The sequence below is a fragment of the Eulemur rufifrons genome, chromosome 1 (genome assembly GCF_041146395.1).
Source record: "Eulemur rufifrons isolate Redbay chromosome 1, OSU_ERuf_1, whole genome shotgun sequence".
Lineage (NCBI taxonomy): Eukaryota > Metazoa > Chordata > Mammalia > Primates > Lemuridae > Eulemur > Eulemur rufifrons.
In genome coordinates this window covers 59,142,296-59,162,230 of record NC_090983.1, presented here as the reverse complement: position 1 = coordinate 59,162,230, position 19,935 = coordinate 59,142,296, and positions in this window count along the sequence as shown.

Sequence of the window (19,935 nt, the reverse complement as noted above, 5' to 3'; positions counted from 1 at the left end):
TTTGAATTTAAAATACTCATTTTAAGTGCATGTTTAACTTTTGTAAACGTTCCATAGAAATACAATAAAGTTTTTTCTCTATTTGGTGAATTTAATGCTCTCTCTCTCTCTCTCAATATATAGCCATAGTTATGTTACGTTGTCAAATATGTTGATTGCATTTTCATAGCATCTATTTCCTTATTTGTTTTTTGTCTGCTATCTCAATTTCAAATACAGGTATTAAAATCTTACACTTGAGCTAAAAAAAAGCACACTATGATCTCATTCATGCATATGCAAATTGTCCTTAGATGTGTGTGACCCTTTCTTATTCCTAGGTATTATCACCATTATATCATCATCACATTTTTATTTCCTCCAAATTAGATTCTCTATCATTTCAAACCTTCCTATTTTTACAGCTGACATATGAATGAGTACTTCTATTGACCGACCCTGTAAATACTTGACTAATTTCTTAGATCTAAGAAAGGCTTTTCTTGCATAGCTGTTGACAAAAACACAGCGATATCCCTTTGTACCTGCTTTGTCAGTGACCAGCCTTATCTTAGCTGCCTATTCTCTGAGTCTTGGCCATGATAGGAAAGTTTTCACTTCCAAGACGTTATCCCATTAGAGGACGCTAGGTGGAGCTGAACTCTCACTTAATGCTTATCATACAGGACGACGATCTGGGTTTTCCCCCAAATCAACATCAAACTCTAATTTAGGTTGTTTTTTTCTGTGCCATTTTCTTGAACCTCATATACAGATCACACCCCATAGTGATTTTTAATCCATTGAAAGTCTCATGCTGCAAAAACCTGTGTATGCCTCAGGAAAAGAAGGAAGTTGAAACGGGGGAAATATCTAGCTTAACTGCCCACGCTGCTTAGGTGTAACTGAGACCAGGAATCTGAGCTCTACAGAGTATAAATTAACTTCGGATGGAGTTTGGAATTTTCTTATTAGTCTCCAAATCTCTACATCCAGAATATTTTAGAAATGTTCAGAAATAAGATATGATTTCTTTCTGGGTAAAACGTCATTTGATTCTTTCAGAATTAGTCATCCAAATTTCAGAACGGTCAATTGGTACTTGTTCATTGCTATCTAGTCAGTGCAAAAACTCAGCATTACTCACGTTTTTGGAGGGACTCTGGCTTAAAAATATTTTCCCCATTTGAAATCATAAATACATTCTGCTATTATTTCCTTAAAAATTTAAAGTTCGTTTTTTCATAAATAAGTCTTTAAACGGAAATGCATTTTTTTAAAATCTGGTGAGAAAAAAAAGAACTTGCTGAGGGAAGAGGCTGTGGAAAGGATTGGGGACCACAGGAAAATAGAATGTATTAAGTGTCTATCCTGTCTTGCAAGAAGATAGATATTAGAAAAATTAAAAAAAAAATAATAAAATTGAAGGAAGAGGTAGCAATCAGAAAAGATTTGAAAAGAATGTATGAATTTAAAATCATCAAAGGAGATTTGATCTGTAAAGTGCAGGGCAGGAAAGAAAAAAATGAAAAATAGAAGTTACTATAAATAAAAAATGCAAAGTAACTTGGAAAAATATTTGTTTTAATCAGATTGGGCTGTAATAAACAAAATACCATTGACTGGGTGGCTTAAACAACTGGAATTTATTTCTCAAAGTTCTGTAGGCTGGGAAGTCCAAGATCAATGTGCCTGTCAATTTGGTTCCCTGGTGAGGGCCTTCTTTCTGGTTTGCAGGTTTTCTCCCAATTATCTTACAAATTTAACATGGTCTTAAAACATTATGTTGGTTATGTGGCATAACAGCCAAAATTTTCATTCAAAAATTTATATTAAAGACTAAAAACTTACAGATTGCTAGGTTCACTTTAAGAAAATAAATGACAACACTGACCAGATATGAAGACATTCTGAAAAACTATAATTATAAACCAATATGATCTTTATGTATGAAGAGTCAAGTAGACAAAGGAAGTAGGATAGAAGCTTTAGAAATAAATGCATGCATCTATGAGAACTTGGTATATCATAAAGATGGCAAATCAATGGTTAGAAGATATTAGGAAAACTTACTCTCTAAAGAAGAAAAATAAGGCTAGCCCTAGGCCTTTCTTATACCCAATGCAAAAGCAGATTCCGAATATGTTATAGACAGAGCATATGACATTTACACATAAGAAAAGAGAAGAAAATTAGGAAAGCTTTGTGGTCTATGGGTAGGAAAAGACTTCTTATACAACACCAAAGCACGCATTATAATATGAAGAAGCCAATTGTTATGATGTTATCAATTGTAAGATTTTCTGTTCACTAAAAGATACCATTGATAAATGGGGAACCTATTGGCTAAATTTAAAACTAATGAGTGACTGTTACATGGACTAAAAATAACTTCTGTTAATCAAGGAAAAGACAGAAACTAAAATGGGGAAAAAAAGAAACAATGAAAGATATAACTTTCATGGATCAGACTTTTGCATAGCTAAACAGTGCACAAAGATATTTCATACTCATAATCATAGAAATGCAAATTAAGACAGTGAGACATTACTCTTGTCATAGAGACTATAATTAAAAAGGATAAAAATATAAAGTGTTAGTGAATGTGTATGGAGTGCTTTCACTCATTTGCAGTGAAAAGTATTCTGAAAAGTATTTGTTCTAAATTAAATATTAATATAGCTATGACTCTAGGGACCATATATATACATCATACAGAAAGAAGTTCTCAGAAACGTCTATAGTCAGATGAAGAAAAGGATATTGATTGTGGTATTGTTTGTGGTGACAGTCGGTTGGTGGCAATCTCAGTGTGTGTCCCTAAGAGATAAGATGGATGTTTAAATGTAGTAGATGTTCATTATGGTTCACTATGAAATACTAAGAATAAACAAACATGTTTTCGGCAACACAGAAAGATCTCTAATCAGAGGTTTGGGTAAGAAGAGCAAAAACAGTATAAGATTTACACTCTATGGGTAAGCTGAAAAAATATATATCCACAAAACACATCATACTTTATAAAGTTATATTTAAGGGCATAGATCAAGCATAATAGCTTTGGATGAGGAGAATAAGAATAGTGATCATAAAAGAAACACAAAAATAAAATAAAAGGATGACTGACAGAGATAGATTATGGCAATGTGTTTTTAATTTAAAAGTGTGATTAACTCAATTCTTTGAGACTGAGCTCCAACAGAAAAACAAATAAAAGGAAAAAAAAAGAAGGTAGGAAATAAAACCCTCATATCTGATGTTTGCTACTTGGAGTTCTGAACATTTTATTTAATACTTCATTTTAAAAGGAACATTTTGAACATTTATTTTTTAATTTCAAATTTTTTTAGACAAAGTAGTTATATTTTTTTTTTATTTGAGAATATTACATTTTGGTTTCATGAATTGCATTTGTACAGTTTGAGTTAAAGTTGTAAGTGTGCCCTTCACCCAGATAGCGTGCATTGTACCCACTAGGTGTGAATTTACCCGTCCGCTCCTCATCCCTCCCACCTGCTTGGTTTCTGTTGAGTTTTACGTCCATTTTAATTAATTGGGACACAGTAGGGAGAAGGAAGTCTCCCTTGATCTTTCTAAATGTGAAATTCTTTTTCATTGTTTATTCTTGCTCCGATTGTTTATTGTTACTATTGTTGATTACTCCACCGATACTATATCACTGCATTTATCGATGCATTTATGATTAATTCTTGCTTATCCTGCTTGCTGTTCCATGTGTGCTTTCCATCAGAAGATTAATTCCATACATACTAGAATATTCTCAGCCTTTCCTCTCTGGATATTGTGTGCCCAATACTTCCTTCATTGTCTTTCTTCTGCATTCCTATTAGAGGTATTAGAGATAAATTGGATCCTCCCACTAAATCTGTCATTTGACCTCTTGCTCTGAACTACCTTTTCCTGTTTTTATTCTGTAGTTTACAGATGTGCATTCTTTACAACGATAAGCAAACATTTAAATCCTTTCTTTGACTATATCTCTTTTCAACCTGAACAATCTCTTAAGTATTTAATTTCATTGATTATATTTTTAATACCTAGCATTTGAGACTAGTTATTTTTTACATATCATCCTGCTCTGGTGTTTCAAAGCTTCCTTTCTCTTATGCCTTTGAGAATCTGCAACATCCTCATTTTAAGGTCATCTAAGATTTGTTATTTCATACTGTATCTGAAGTGGCAATCTCTTGTGAATTTTGATTTTGCTAGCTATTGTTCTTAGCATTCATTTCCTCCTGTGTTTTGGAATTTTGGTTTGCAGGCCCATCTATAATGATTCTCTCTCTCTCTTCTCTGCTCATATGTCCCTTGTCTTTAGTTTTGTGTCTTTCAATTTGGCCCTTATAGTCCCATGTTTATAGCCAGATTTGATATTATCAGTTTAACACTTTAATCTTCTGGGGATTGGGGCTATCTCAGGTCAAAGCATGACGTAGTAAGCAGCTCAGTACTAGTTCCCGGTGGAAAAGATTTCTATTTTTTCCCACCTCCTTAGATATGCCCCTTTCTACATGTCTTTTCCTTGGGAAAGGTTACAGCTTTTGTTTGTGCCCTCTCCCCCTTCATGGGCCTGGATTCAAACAGTGAACTTGGATCAGTGTCCACCTCTGTGAGGCATTTTTAACCTGTCACTCCCTATCTACTTTGTCTGCTGCAAAGGCAAAGCCCATAGGCATAAAGTTTTGACCCCCTTTTCTGCTTTTACATCTGATTCCATTTCTGGTTCCATGGACATTTATCTTATTTTGAAGAATTACTATGCTTTTACATTTTTTTCTTTCCAAATTGTTTCTATAATCCATATTTTTTTGATGTGCAGAGCCTGTCTCAAAGAGTGAACTGATCTCCTTGCATTCTTTTTCATTAAAACCAAAGCAACAAATAAATAACTATAAGGGAGATTCTTTTAAAGTCATTTGAAATAAATTATTTTCCCAAAGCCTTAAAATGTATAACTATATTCAAGTCTCTAAGTGATGTTTCAAAGATTATTTTTCTAAACTCATGCAAATTTTTTTTAATCTACTAGTTGTTAGTCAAGATTTTAAAGTTAAAAATGACATAATTATAGCTTTTAAAAGAGTTAAGCCATGTTTTTCTTTTGATGACATACCAGCAAAGCATAATTGCAAATAATATTGCTTAACAGACAGACTTATTTTAGTCGCTTAGTTAAACTTATTTTAGTGGAGCTATTTTGTAAAAGTAAAACTTGAAGATTGAATGCACTTTATCTGAATCATTAATTCAGGCCATTCTCTTCCTTAGAAAGTGTGATTTCACACCAACCCTTGGCAACAGATAAAATTTTGAAATTGCACTAAAAATAAAATAGTATTTATAATTTTACTTAAATATTTTGATCACTGAGAAATAGATCTATTTTAATATTAATGAGCTATATTTACTCAAAAGTGTAGTAACTACTTGCAATATGGCTTTTGCAAAACTGCTATAAAAATAGTCATCTCTGAGAATCATTCTTTTTGGATATTTATCATAAAGGTATGTATATATTAATTTGTGCCTGATATGCTTAGAGAATACTAAGCACATGTATTTTCAACAAAGACATTGTCAATTTTATCTTTATAAAAGGTATTAATGTTAAAATTAAAGATATTGAAAAGATATTTTACTCCCAGCAAGGCACAAGCAAAATAAAGTCTAACATTAAATTAAATTGCATTTGAGTGATTGTAGTCCTGTTTTAGGTTTTAGCAATTAGTTATTTACAAATTCATGTCTTTTAATTCCAAATTTGTTCACTCTATTAATTTAGCAAATTTATAATTACAAATATTCTAAGCCATCTTTAGTAATCTTTAGCTTATTTTTAAACCTACCACTACATTGGAAGAATAGCCTAGTCATAAACTGATTACATGGAAACAAACCTCACCAACTTCACATGAATTACATATGAAAATAGCATGGACTCTGGAGTTGGAGAGACCTGAATTTGCATTCTGGCTTCACCACTTAAAGACTTTATGACCTTAAGAAAGTTACTTAAGTCTTAGTTTCATCATCTTTGAAATGCTGGAAATAGCACATAACTTCCAAGTTTGTTGGAGGATAAAATGAGATCATGTAAAACCACCGACCCAACGCCTATACCATATCAGGGACTCTCTCAGTGACGATTTTATCAGATATAAGAGCTCCAAAGGGTCTATTCAATTCCTTGGAACCAAAGTATCTAAAGCAAATCATTGTTTTTATATATATATATATATATATATATATATATATATATGCGCAAACACATTAATCAATAAAATATATCAATATATATATATATATTAATCGATAACCATTGTTGAGTACTTACCATGAGGCCTGTATAGTCCTAGCTGTTGAGAGTACAAACATGAGCTTGAATTCTACTTTGGTGAAGAAGAACATTTATGATTAGAAAATTTTCCTAATTTCAAGTAAAAAGGGAGATGGCATTTGGCCATGAGAAGAAGAAACCAAGAACCATAAAATCAGACACCAAGAAGCTATTATCCCTGCTTGTTGCTTTCTGATTCTTTTTCTCAGTTCACATTTTTCTCATCCTTGCTTCTCTGTGGCTCAACTTCTTTTATGTCTCTTCCTACATACTGGATTTCTTCGTCCAGATTGTTCATGGCAGCCAAGTGAAAGACACATACACTGTTTTGGTGTCAGAGACTGCATCCCCTCATCTCTCTGGGTAATGACTTCATATTTCCTGGAGACAAATCCCAATTGACCCAGCTTTGTTGGATGCCCACCTGGTCCAGTCAGCTGTGGCAGGTGTCAAGGTCATGGAGTCGGCTGCTCACTCAGCAGAAGATGAGAGGCTCTAAGGATTTAAGGATATTACCTATGCAGGCCGGAAGGGGTTAGTTTCTCCCCTCTAATAAATATTCTTAAGAAGGGAAAATATATTATTCAGAGAAAAGAAACTAAACAAGCTGGCTAAGGCTGATTGAAATAAAATCAACCATGTCGTATCAGACTTCGTCTAACTTTTCCCATGACAAACATCTTACTAAAACAGAGTGACAAAAAGGGAAATATTTATGAGAGTTGAAGAAACTCTTATGTGAAGGGAAGAATTCCCTGGGAATGACTTTTGTTATCTTGATAAAATGTTATAATTTTACAAAACCTTTAGACACATTATAAACCACATTTATTTGATAGCTCATTTTGCTTCAATCACCTTGCTTACATGGACAAGGACACAAAACATTGACTTCACTGTATTTCAGTGAGACACATTGTTCCCCAAACCTCAGCCAAATGGAGTCCATTGGTTTGAAGGCTAAACAGATGAAACTCTAAATGTATATATTTTTAATGTATGTTTGTGCAATATTTGAAAAAGAGATATATGGTAGCTAGTTCAATATTGCACCAAAAAATATTACTCTGCTATAAAAGTATTTCAAAGAGCATGGCCTTCTAAAAGTGGATAAAGGCCATCATTCTATATTACAAAAAACATCAATAGTATTATCTGGTATTTACATATAGGAATAAAGAAGTTGTGACATCCAAGGACAAAAAGTAAGTGAAACATAAATTGAAAGATAATTACTTTCTTAACATCAACTAGTTGTATACTAGGGAGAAGGAAATTTAAAATATAACTACTAATTTAGAAAGAAAACCTTATTTAAATTTTTTTTTTATAAAAAGTATTTCTCGGGCTATGTGCTGATATGGAGAATTAATTATATATGGTTTGCATAGCTAAAAATGTCTCTTTTCTTGAACCAAATTATCTTTAGTTAAGTTCAAGTCAACCACTACACACAGAATGCCCATGATATTTGAGATTCTATGCTAGGTTTTGAGGACAAAGAATTTTAAAAAGTTGTAATGCTGTCCTTCAGTGATTTTAAAGCATAGTAAATGAGGAATACATGAATACACAGAATGACTAATTCAGCATTATTCTGAGAATGATAGAAGCATGGAAGCAGTACAAAAATAATGTGAAGAAAGTTGTGTTGACACTACCAGTGTGACAACCATGTTGTATTTAAGGATCTCCATTAGTCTTATAGAATTCAGATTTATGAAGCCTGGAGATTCACCATAAATCTTAGCAACACCTTGCTGAGGTGAAAAGAATTGACAGCATATTTTTCCTCTATGGAGGGTCAAAGCTTTAAACCAAATGATTAAGATATCAAATATTAAATCAACAGACAATGGGTAAAATATTTTTCTTTCTGTTTTGTACAGCAGAACCTTTCAATGCACGTGAAATCAAGCTCGTTGACAATGGCTTACTTCGTGCCTGGTACCTGAAATGGGTCCCCTTTCAACTTGACCCCACTTGGGACCCCTGTTTGTGACAGATCTTAAACAATGTACCTGACATTTTTGTCTTTATTCTTCATCCCAAAGACCAGCTTAGTTTTGCCTGTGATACAATATGTTCTTCTTGTGACCTCCAGACATAGATATGTTCAAACCTGTCTCTTATTTGCCTATTCACACTTGGCATTCATGATATTCCCCTTGTTTTGCCCTGATGACCCATGTTCTTCCTAAAAATTTTGATTAGATTCAAGGGTCTCACTTAGTTGGCTGGGCTACAATGCAGTGGTGTCATCATACCTTATTGCAACCTCAAATTCCTGGTCTCAAGGGATTCTTTTGCCTTAGTCTCCCAAGTAGCTGGAACTACAGACGTGTGCCACTATGCGTGGCTAAGTTTTAAATTTCTTATAGAAATGAGAGTCTCGCTATGTTTCCCAGACTTGTCTCAAACTCTTGGTCTCAGGAGATCCTCCCACCTGGGCCTCCCAAAGTGCTGGAATTACATGCACGAGTCACTCGTGCCCAGCCAAAAAGAAATTTTCAAATAGGACAAAAAAAAATGCACAAAAATTGAAGTAAATTAAATTTCTTTTCACCTGCAGTATTCAAAATCTGAGGCATATTAGACAAGTCAACTTTTTACTTAAATGAATTTGTTTTATTTACATTATGTTGAAGAGGCGGGAAGAAGCTCTGCTTTAAATTTAGAAAGGTAGAATGTGTTGCACTGCTGAGCTTATAGTGTTGGACTACTTCTAGGACCATGTCATGTTTATGACTTTCAAATGTGGTGCAGGCATCTGGGCCTGAGGACTGAGACTTGCTCAAATGGTGTAATCACTATGCAGAGGCAGAAAGCGATGAAGAATAACAGGGTGATGGTAGCTGACTATTTTCAATAACTTTGTTATAGATTTATTGGTCTTTGTTTCTATGTCTTGGAAGAATTAATTTTACTGGTGTGCCCTGTTAATGTTTCCTGTTCTATTTCTTGTGTATTTGTACATAACACCACAAGATAACAGTTTGCAAATCAGAATGTTGAAAAGCACAGAGAACTTAATTTGATTTACCTTTGAGATTTATTACTCTGCAAAAAGAGGCTTGGGAGAGAAATTCAAGAACTTCATTATACAAAAAATTGAATGAGACAGAGTTGTGCTGTTAGGATATAAATTAATAGACTAATATGTAATCTTGATGTAAACAAACTTTATGATGATGTCTATGTTCATCTCCCTTAAAAACAGATAATTTCTATTTAAGGACTGTGTCTGAAAATTAAAAATATAGTAAAAACATTGTCCTATCTTTTTATAAATAAAAATGAATTTTGTTCCTAATTTTTTTTAAAAAAACTTTCACTTAAGGACTGAGCTGACTGAGGCTTTGACAAGCAAATGAATTAAATTTATGTTACCACAACTCATAATAATCTTCCCATTGATTCATAATTTTAGCAATCCATATTATTTCTCACTGTATACAAAGTATAGACTTCTGATTCAGTTTTATGGAAGGCTGAAGTTTGCATAACATTAGTGTAAAGCCCATTACTTTTATAAAACATCAAGCCTGTTTTACTTGTGAAAAGTCTTACTAATTGCTTGTATCTGAGATTATACATGTCAATTATTCAATAGGTAGGTTTTTTTTTTTTTTGTATTTTTAAAGTGATCATGAGGTGTAAAATATGAGATAAGACTAAAATAAAAAACAAACTCAGGGGTTAGTAGCTTCTAGCCAAGATGGAGTGGAATAACAGAATTTACTTATTGACATAAAAACAATAACAGTCTGCAGCACAGGGAAGGAGAACCCAGTAGTAACTTGGTTAATTTCTTGGGTTGAAGAGATGGCGCTCGGAACCCGGGGAGGCCAAGATATTTATATGTCACAAGGCAGAGTTCTGGAAAGGCAAGAGCTGTATAGAGTACTGTTGAAATTTGCCAAGGGTCTCTAGAAGTGTTCAGCTGAATAGAAAGTACTCAATTCCAGGAACAGAACCACTTAAAATGAATAGAGGAAATAATTCAGAGATCTTATGCAGGGCCTGGAAAAGTTGTTTTCTGTGCAGTCCAGACAACCTTATATTTCATGGTGAATTGAATATTGCTTCAATAGGAGAGTGTTGCCTCAATGGTAGGGAAAATTAGCCCTATATTATGGCTGCATAGGTCTCAGAAAATAAAGTTTAAAGGCAAACTTTGAAAGGACCAGGCAATAGAAAGTAACAAAAGGCATCAAAATTGGGAAAGAGGAGGTCAAACTATCCCTGTTTGCTGACTATATGATCTTAGAAAACCCTAAAGATTCCATCAAAAGACTCCTAGAATTGAAATATGAATTCAATAATGTCTCAGGTTATAAAGTTAACATACAAAAATCAATAGCATTTCTATATACTAATAACATTCAAGCTGAGAGTCAAACCAAGAACTCAATACCATTTATTATTCCTACAAAGACAATAAGATACCTAGGAATATACTTAACCAAAGAAGTTAAAGACCTCTACAAGGAGAATTGCAAAACACTTATGAAAGAAATCATAAGTAACATAATCAAATGGAAAAATATCCCATGCACATGGATGAGTAGACTCAACATTGTTAAAATGCCCCTACTAACCAAAATGATTTACAGATTCAATGTAATTCTCACCAAAATACCAATATTGTTTTTCACAGATCTAGAAAAAAATAATCCTAAACTTCATATAGAACCAAAAAAAGAGCTTAAACAGCCAAAGCAATTCTAAGCAAAAAGAACAAATCTGTAGGCATCACATTACCTGACTTCAAATTATACTACAAGCCTATAGTAATCAAAACAGCACGATACTGCTATAAAAGTAGATACATAGACTAATGGAATAGAATAGAGAACCCAGAAATAAAACCATGTAGCTACAACCAACTTATTTTTGACAAAGCAGACAAAAACATACACTGGGGAAAGAACACCCTATTCAATAAATGGTGCTGGGAAAACAGGATAGCCACATGCAGTAGAATAAAACTGGATCCTTATCTCTCACCATATACAAAAATTAAGTCAATTTCATTATGGATGAAATACTTAAATGTAAGACCTGAAACCCTAAAAATTCTAGGAATGTAGAAAAAACTCTTCTAAATATAAGCCTAGGCAAATAATTTTTAAATAAGACCCCCAAAACATATATAACAATAACAAAAATAAATGGGAATTAATTAAACTAAAAAATTTCTACACAGCAAAGGAAATAATCAAGCGAGTAGATAGACAACCTACAGAATGGGAGAAAATATTCACAGACTATACATCTGTCAAAGAGCTAATATCCAGAATCTACAAAAAACTCAAACAAATAAGTAAGAAAAAAAAATAACCCTATCAGATAGTGGACAAAAGACATGAATAGGTTTTTATCAAAAGAAGATAGACTAATGACCAAGAAACATATGAAAAAATGCTCAACATCACTAATTATCAGGGAAAATACAAAGTAAAACCACAATGAGATACCACCTTACCCCTGTGAGAATTGCCATTATTAAAAAGTCAAAAAACAGTAGATGTTGGTGCAGATTCAGTTAAAAGGGAACTCTTACACACTGTTGGTGGGAATGTAAACTAGAAAAACTGCTATGGAAAGCAGTATGGATAGTCTTCAAAGAACTAAAAATAGACCATTTGATTCAGCAATCCCACTACTGGATATATATCCAAAGAAAAAGAAATTATTATATCAAAAAGACAAGGACCTGAATGTTTATTGCAGCACAATTCACAAATTGCAAAGATATGGATCCAACCTAAGTGCCCACTAACTGATGAGTGAATAAAGAAAATGTGAGATATATACACCATGGAGTACTACCTAGTGATAAATAGGAATGAAATAATGTCTTCTGCAGCAACTTGAATGGAACAAGAGACTATTATCCTAAGTGAAGTATCTCAGGAATGGACACACAAAAACCACATGTTCTCACTTATAAGTGGGAGCTAAATGAGGGATATATATGGCTATAATGAGGTGTAATAGATATCAGAAACTAAGAAGGGGGAAGGGTGGGAGATGAGGGCTTAAAAATCTACCTGTCAAGTATAATGTACACTATTTTGGCAACAGGTACATTGAAAGTCCTGACTTCAGCATGAAAGCATTCATGTAACAAAAAATATTTGTAGCCCCTAAATTTTTTGAAACAAAAATAAAATAAAATTTGGATGTTTCAAATTTAAATGATTTCAACTAAGAAAAAGTTGAAATCTGTGGCTTATGTAAGGCTTTTGATATGCTCAGATTTTAACTGTGCATTTGCAAATGATGTAAGATGTATCACACAACCATAATAAGTATTGTAAAACGAAAATATCCTGCAGGAATACAGTGAAAATGTATAGAACAGAAATAAAGAAGAAATGTATAGACCAGAAATAAAGTTAGGATTTAATGAATGCTTTTAAGGCTCTATTCAGAACATAAAGAACAAGAAAGAATTCTTATTTAGAATAAATGATTTAAACTTATAAAACAAGATAAAGAAAGAGAGAAGGTGCAAAGAGAAAGGGAAGGAGAGAGAGAGAACACTCTAGTCCTTTTACTTTTTTGCTTCCATAGAAGGTAATTTGTAAAAATTTCTAGTATAAGATAATTATATTAAGGAATATTGAAAAATTCTAGACACTGAAGGTTTGACTGTAACATCACTCTTGGTAATCTTTTAGATATAACAGACATTGTGCAGTGTACTAGAAGATTGACTATTGGTGAATGCTGACATTGTTTTTTCTAAAAAAGGAAAAAGTGGGTTGAAGATCATGAGTTCAGTCTTTGGCATTACATGTTAATGAGTTAATTAAATTAATTATTTTTACATTCTTTACAAGGAAAATTAATCTCTGAATTTCTTAACATTTACTTGAAAATGATAGTCCTTTTAAAAAAAACTTTTGAGTGGTTAATAAGTACTTTAACAGTAAGACAAAATATGATTGTTGGGCTTCTGTTAGAACAGACTAACATGACCTAAATAAGAGTAGTTAACTACAAATTTCATATGAGCCAAGATATTATAATATGACTTAAAAAGTAATGTAAAGAATTTCCAGCAATTTGGTTGTAGCAGCTGCAGAAATTCAAATAGAAGAACGGAGATAGCAAAAGAAAACCTCATGGATTACAACTTCATTAGAACCAGCTGAAAAGGGATTTAACTTCTGGTCAGGATATTAAAAAATACTTACAGCTTTCATTCCTATATAACACAAAGGGAAACCCATACAAAATGCAAAATCACACTTATCTATGAGATTATTGAAGAGCAGTGGATGCAAGAAAGCCTTGAGAAACTGATTCCCAGAGAGAAGAATATTCCCTAGGTAAATAGCAAGCCTCAGAACAGTTCTGGGGCAACTTTTAGGTATGGTCTAGGCAGACAGAGGAGAAACTACCAAAACCCATAAGAAGAAATTGACTTGCTAAGGAAAGGCCAGCTAAGCTAAGTTAAGATGAAGGCAGGGAGGAATGATTTTGGTCCTGAAGACACTCAAATGAAAGAATAGTTTGCTTGTCCTAACAATTGTCTCCACTGCTCCACCACCAACACCAGTTTTGCTGAGAATCATGCCATGAAGATAAGGCTGAAAAGCAAGAGAACAAAACAAAAAAAATCAAACCAAACAATCAGTCTAATGTCAAGCTGTCCATTACTGGAGTTCTTGAGCACAGAAGCAACAAAACAGAACAGAAAATATTCAAATAAATAATAGTTAAACATTTTCCAAATTTCACAAAAGATATTAATCCCACAAAACTAAGATGTTTAGCAAACCTCCAAAAGGATAAAGCAAGAAAATCACACATAGCTATGTCATAGTAACATTGCTGAAAATCATGATAAATCCTAAAAACATCCACAGAAAAAATTCTATTATGTACAGAGAAACAAAGTAAATGACTTCCCATTAGGAACAAGGCATGCCAGAAGTTACAACTTGAAAGTGGTTAAAAAGCAAAACCAAAAAAATATCACCGCTATTACCACCACAACCAAAGCAACTATAAACCTAGAATTCTATATCTATCGAAAACATCTTTCAAGACAGAAGGTGAAATAGAGACATTTTCAGATAAATGGAATCTGAGAGAACTTGTGGTCAAAGCTAAATACTTTTCAGGAATGGCATAGGCAGGGATCCTGCCTTGGATAGAAGATCTTATGTTATGAAAGAAAAGACACCTTAAAATTCTAAGAGCCCATTATATCACCTGCTTTTTATTGGGATGTTTACAGTTTCAGTTCCCTGATTTTCCCATTTGCATCTTTTAGAAGACATCTTTATGTGTCATATTTATCATATTTTATTGTATTCATAATTTCTTTAGGAATTAAGGTACTTCTCAGATATTAAGTGAAATCTTTATAATCTGAAATCAAAGAGGGGATCTTATGCCTCATTACAACTTAAACTTCGTTAAATTTTTCAAGCTCCATTAAACTTAGTTAAGTCTCATTTAATGAGGGTTATTGTTTTTATTCCTCTTAAACCAAGCTGTGAAAAACTAAACTTTAAAAAATTCTTGTTATGCATTTAGACTGAAAACACTAGATAAGACTGGGTAAGCAGCAGAAGCTAATTAACCTGACATCATTTAACATCTTTTTTTCATGGTTGATAGAATATTTAGGTTTTTAAGTTAATATGGTTTGATAGAATATTTAGGTTTTTAAGTTAATGTGAATCCATTTTATTTGATAGTTTTAAATATTGTTAAAATTTGTTAAGCATCATTAACCCAATTAATCTTCATAAAGATAGTAAACATGGTTACAGTTTGTTCAATTTTTAGGAAAAAATCTTGTTTAGTTTATATAAAATATATTAAGCTTATGAGTAAATAACATTAATATTTATCTCCCTTTAGAATTCTTAACTTGTTATTCCTATTTAGAGATGAAGGCACTGAATCAGTAAAATGATAAGCATTTCCTATACCAGCCTATACATCCAATGTCATAGAGAATCATTTAAAACATACTGCACTGCTCATGATTCAGACATTATACTTATATCTCTATCTAATCTATCAACAAATGAAGAAAGAATAAATGGATAAATATGTCAGATAAAGTAACTGCATATATGCAATTATTTGTCACTAATGAGAAGAAAGTATATAACAAAGAATACTTGAAGGAACCCAGTTATTTTTCTTGATCAATATCTGATGTCAGGTGAGGCCATTAGGCTGGTTCTTCATCTTAGTACCATATGAGTTAATATTTAAGAATATCTGTAGACTCTTCAGAAAGTTGAGTTTTCTTGATGGTTTTCTTTTACCTTATTTCCTTTCAATTTACAGAAGTGTATTGATCTGACCAAGGTGTTGCAAAAGGGAAATGAAATGTTTGAAAATGATAAAATGTAACATTGATCTACTCTTTTAACAAATATTTTCATTTAAGCATTGAATGCTGCTGCTCATGTTCAACTTTATCATTCAGTGATCAGATAATACCAAGGTCATAAAGGACAGTTAACTTGAATTAGACACTTAGTCCCATGGCCAGTCTCTACCAAGTTGCAGTAGCAATCTAAGAGGGATGCAGAAGAGGGCAGGACCTTAGTTCAAATCCTTACACTTTGATTCCATTATATCTTGCCAGATGTTCCACACAACATTTCTGTCACTGTCACTTTCATTGCTCTTGAGCATGATAGGTAATAAAGGCTGAATGGCAGAGCAACTTATACTGCAGCCTTTGCCTGCTGTGAAGTCCTTACTCCACCCAGACTCCATGCTAAACTGGCTGATAAATGGGTCATAACAGTAGGTCTGAGTATGGTATGTGTTTTCTCTGATTACCCTAAGAATCCAAACAAACATATGCTTCTTTCCTCATAGAGTATGGTGTCAATTGCTTCTCACTTTAGAAGGGCTGTCTCAACATATCTCCCTTTTCCTAGAAACTGCACAGATGTGGCAATATACTTAACTTTTACAAGGTTCATTTCTCATTTTCTTATATGTTTGTTTCTTACCAAGGCAGCTAGGGAGCTTGCTACATCCTGCCACCAGATCATATTGGCAAAATGTCACGAATACAATGAACTAGCCTAATATTCTGAGGAATAACAGGACAATCAAGATCCCTCTGGGCTATGTGATGACCAGGAGTAGAGGAGCTGTCCCATCCTGAGGTAAGACAGCCAAGGCATTCTGCTGTTTCTAGATGTGATTATCTTTGTTGTTGATAGAAGTTCTAAAGAAAGAAATATAGGTGTATTAGACTATATTAATTTTCTCTACTAAAAGCTCTATTTCTCCACCTCAGCTGTGATTGGTAAAATTTACTGGATTAGCTTTGCAATAATATACAATTTATTCATTTTGCAAAGCATATCTGGCTTTTGCATCAACCAAAAATGTAAATTAATGTGGGATGCAGTAAGACTCATCACCCCTGAATTTTCAAAGTATTTGATAATGACAGTAATCTTTACCAATTGTCTGGAATAGAGTACTGCTTTTTTATTTACGATCTTTGTATATATAGGTATGGCACAATGTCTTCCAATTGACACATTGATGACATAATGACTCTCACTTCATAGGAACTAGAGATTCTTCCAGTTACTAAATACATATATTCTAGGACCAAGGAAAGAACCGCAGGATGTGGCCATGATTCCAACGGATGCCTTGCCTGAGTCTGAGACAATCAGATCACATGTCCATCTTTTAACAGACCTCTGATGCCACTCATTCTGACTAGTGAATCATAGTGGGATTTGGGTCTCTAAGAATTAACATCAATTCAGAGTCAACCTATAACAATTTCTGGAAGGTCTGAGTATTTCTATTTCCCTATGCATTCACCTTACTAATATTTACATTACCAAGTTTCTGCAGTTCTTTTGGGTAAGGGCTATCTTTTCCCAGACTAGATCTTTTACTTGTCTATTTTGGAGAATAGCCCAAAAAATCTCTTATTATAGGTCTGAGACCACAAGAGGTGGTGAAGTTGGGTCTTTATGAGAATCAAACATCCATGTGGCAAATGCCCAAGGTGAAAGATTTTACGGACTGGTTCTCTCAGTTAAGGAAAAGCTGCTTCTGCAAATGTTTAGGGTGATTTAGGGATTCAAAGTTCTTGGTCTTATGTGTTTTTGCCAAAATTACTCTCTACCTTAGGTTCTAACTTCTAAAACATACATTAATGTTAGTGAAGAACCCTGATGGAATTACACATTTAATTGTCACTGTAATCTGTAGCCCTTGCAATCAGACTTCATCTGGCTTGTGGCTGTAGGAGATGGATGTAGGAGATAAGGAACCTTTTAAAGCTCCATAGAGGTTTTTTAGTTCTTTTTCTTTTTGCTCATGTTTTGAGTTGGGTCATCAAAAACTTTCACTTCTCATGTCCTCTAGGTACCATCTGAGGTTTTCAGAAGCAACTATTGCATGCCACAATCTTTGTAATTTCTATTGTGACATAAGCCCTAATGTAACAGCTATTTGATTTTCAAATATCAAGGTAAACACACCAAAATACATAGCATTTTCCATCAATTTATATCAGTTCAACTTTTTAGAAGAACTGTTTTTATAAATTGGAAGGATCATTTGGAGCCACAAAAATTTATGCAAAACCAAGTATGGTCAGATAGCAATGATCTTTCTCTTCTTCTGAGAGCTAACCTTAAGCTAAGACTCTCCTCACTAATTAAACCTAAGTCTAAATGAGAACCTAACTCAACAAGGAGGGCTAAGTCTAAAATATAAGTGATATGGTTTGGATGTTTGGCCCCTCCAAATTTCATGTTGAAATTTGATCCCCAGTGTTGGATATGAAGCCTGGTGGGAGAATGTTTGGGTCCAGTCATGGGGGCAGATTTCTCATAAATGGCTGGGTGTCCTCCCCATGATAATGAGTAAGTTCTCACTTTATCAGTTCACAGGAGAGCTCATTGGAACCACTTTCTCCCTCTCTTGCTCCTGCTCTCACCATGTGACAAGACTATTCCCGTTTCTCCTTCCACCTGGTTTGGAAGCTCCTTGAAGCCCTCACCAGAAGTAGATTCAGGCCTGTTTTTTCTTGTACAGCCTGCAGAACTGTGAACCAAATAAATCTCTTTTCTTTATAAATTATCCAGCCTCAGATATTTCCTTTATAGCAATGCTAAATGGACTAACACAGCAGGTAATAGATATTTAAATTCCTAACATATAAAGAATTTGTGACATTGTATCCATATAAAATGGATCTCATATAGTCATGTGAGGTGGACATAAAATGACATGTTGATCCATGACTGATCTAGTATGGTGCTGGATGTCAGTATTTTCTCTAATTTGTCTTGAAGTCTTTTAAGCCCTGTAAAGAATCTTGAGGCTTGAAGATACTGTATGCACAGGTGTGGAAATAATTAAGGGTTTGGTGAAACAGCAACTATGTGCTCGGTGGAACTTTTCTGAGCCTCAGGTCTGTGATCTGCTCTGCTTCTCTCTGAAATACCTGCAGCACACACTCAATTTTTGTTCCAGCATTTTGGAGCATGAATTCTCTCCAATACTCTCAATAACCACTGCTAGCTGTTTGGCTTCTTAAGAACTGATATTACAAAATTGGAATGTCTTAAGATTTTTCCTCTGTAAATTTCAGCAATAGATTCAGTCAGACTCCCATAGTTTCCTAAATCCTGTTGAGCAATGTCAGACATGTGTATCTTCAGTATCCTTCTTGTGCCAATAGAATAGAATCCAATCTGGTTCAGTTACCTGATTATTTTTATAATAACAAGTGAAGCTGTATTCAGTGCCACACTGTACAAGAAAAATTCTTTAGTTTTCTGGGTGCCAGCTTTCACTCAATTATAGAAACAATCAATCTTAATATTGACTCACTCAAATTTTCCTTTCTGTCTTAGGATGTGAACAGCTTAGTGATCAGGAATAGTATCTAATAAAGGAAACATTATGTTCTGAGTTGCTTCATCTAAAAAAAGACATCTATTTGAATAAGTGAAACTATATATTAAAAAGCTCTTTCTTAAATAGAAATGCCTTTTTATAATATCCTTTACTGTGCTGTATTTAGCCTTGAGCTAGAGAATGTCTTGTGGAAGTTGAACTTAGAAAACTTGATTTAACTAACAGCTAAGAGCGATTTGTAATTAGTATATCAATTATTCATATATAAATGTTTTTAGGCTACAGAAATATGTATACAATTTGTCACATAAGCATGTCAATTTCTTCATAAGATAAATATGTTTAGGAAATTATTTTCTCATAAAGCAAAAGTAAAATCAAGCCAAACCTTTGCTGAAATATTAAAAATGCATAATAGGGCCTAAATTAGTTTTTCCTGTAGCCTTAAAAACAATATCTAATAGTTTTACAATTATGTGATATTTAATATCCATATATTTGCATATAAATTACTCTTTAAGATACCTTTAATATTTATATGCAGAGACTGCTGAAAAATGTAGAGTATGTTAAAAGCAGCAATAAAATACATTTATTGTTTGAAAAATGTTTCTCCAAAGACTGCATTGAGGAGTTCCATATTAAATTTTCTTAGTTTATGATTCCCAGTGATGTTTTATCTAATGCTCTTATGTTAC